The sequence below is a fragment of the Zeugodacus cucurbitae genome, chromosome X (genome assembly GCF_028554725.1).
Source record: "Zeugodacus cucurbitae isolate PBARC_wt_2022May chromosome X, idZeuCucr1.2, whole genome shotgun sequence".
In the NCBI taxonomy this organism is placed as follows: domain Eukaryota; kingdom Metazoa; phylum Arthropoda; class Insecta; order Diptera; family Tephritidae; genus Zeugodacus; species Zeugodacus cucurbitae.
Genome location: NC_071672.1, coordinates 28,920,391 through 28,922,449, shown reverse-complemented (window position 1 = coordinate 28,922,449; position 2,059 = coordinate 28,920,391). Strand labels below are relative to the sequence as shown.

General features: G+C 35.5%; 1 pseudogene; it reads left to right on the top strand.

Moving 5' to 3' along the window:
- The first annotated feature begins 972 nt into the window (after positions 1–972).
- Positions 973–1,159, top strand: LOC128923258 (small nucleolar RNA U3; annotated as a pseudogene).
- The last annotated feature ends 900 nt before the right edge of the window (positions 1,160–2,059 follow it).

Sequence of the window (2,059 nt, the reverse complement as noted above, 5' to 3'; positions counted from 1 at the left end):
TGCGGCTAACAACCGCAATATCCCTTTCTATCCAATTTTATTTCACCAAAATGGAAATATTATTGCCAATCAGCTGTTATGGGAGTTTATAACTCGCTTTGCTGCCGTCTGTCACCCACGAAATTGGAACTAATTAAAAGCGCAGTTAATCCGAGTTAACTCTGTCGTCTGTCTAGCGTATAAAGGATGTATGATGGCTTCTTTGGTAGTTTGCTGTTCTTTAGAAGATTGGTAGCTCTCTTCTGTTGAAGCCGTTTTGATTACCCGATTGCAACACGACATTAGGCCAAATGGTTGGATTGATCACAGATCTGATTTTCGTTGACTTTTTGTTGAGTTCTGATTTGGAGAAGGAAATGGAAATTTTCTAGATACATAATTTGCAAAACAATTTTTATTTATCATGCCATTTTGAGCTCAATTGCTCAATCAAATCTTATGTTGGAATCTACTGGTGACTTAACAGATAGTCAGCTGACACAGGGTTAGATTTTATGTTTCCTATTTTTAAATATTTTAAAATTTTCAACTTTAATGTTTTATATATTTTATACTAGCTGACCCAGCGGCGAACTTTCTTTCCGCATTATGGGCAATAAATGAGCTGATTTTGGATGTTATTAAGTTAATTTTAGAGGTTATACTTCTTATACGACTTCGGAAAAGGTTGCGATAATTGTTTAACGCTTCAGTGGAGAGGGAATAGCGTTGAACAATTAACGCGAGAGAGAGAGAGTGAATGAGAGTAAAGCAGAGAACTTAAAGCACTTGCCATGCTTATGCTTTTTGAGCAATTCTTGTTTTTGTAGAATAATGGTTAAATTTTTGGTTGGTGACATATTCACATGTGTACGCATATGTATGTTTGTATGCAATATTTGTTTTTCTTTCGTTTATGTTTAATTTCTGCGAATTCTCAACTATTTTGTGCGACTTTTGGTTGAAAAACTCTGCGTTGGCCGTTGAAAAGTTAAGACTACACTTCACAGGATCATTTCTGTAGTCAGTCTTCATTTACTTTCTTTGCAAATCGAAAGTATTAGCACCAGCGATGAGGAGTTATATCGTTTTATCTGACAGCGTGAGGTTTATGAACTTCATTTCTAATTTTGTCTTGTGGCATTGATGTTATCAGAAACATTTATGAACGACAACGAGCCTCCTGTATCCGTACCAAATTTTGATTTCGTTGTAAGATTTTAACGAAATGAAACAAGAAATTCAGGCGTTCCTATTTATCACAATGAGTTATAGGGATGTACACAAGTGTGTAAAATGGGCTAATTAGTGGTGAAATTCTGCAAAACAACGTCGTTCATGGCAAAACGATTTCAAACATTGTTGACGACGCCAACGTCTTCGGTTTTGACAAATAAGGCAGCGTAGAAGGTACGAAATACGCTCTGGATTATGACCGCGATTTTTGTGCTCAAATCCTAATCAGCCTTAATATAAACTTAATGTGAATAAAGCATTCCCATGAATTTTTATTTTTATTATTTTACTAGCTTTTTACCCGCGGCTTCGCCCGCAGTGGAGGTATTAAATAAGTAAGAGAGATAAAGGGTAAGGGTATAATAATAGAAATGAGTCAATATGATAACTAAATTTGATTGTTTGGCTGAGATCAACAATTTTTAAAAATTACTACAGACAGAAGTTTCAACACTTTAATATATGCTTAGTTTCAATTTAAGTTTATGTGACGGTACACCCGATAGTTCAAGTGAATTTAAAAACTCCACAGGATATGAACTACTTAGTTCCGTATCCATAATTGTATCCATTGACAAATATTCCTTCATTTCTCCCTGAACCTCCTTTAAAATGTCAGTGTTGATCCTATTAACGATTTCATTTCTTGGTGCTAATATTGCTCTTGCACACAACCACTGATCACTATACAATTGTTGTTGCTAAAAGCTTGCATTCTCGCAGCACTCTACCTCGTGAACTATTTTTACTAAAATTACAAATGGGCGAATCTTCCTATGCCAAATTCAATGGTAATTTTAAAACGGAATGTGCCGAACGACCGCCGTTTAATAGCATCACGGCA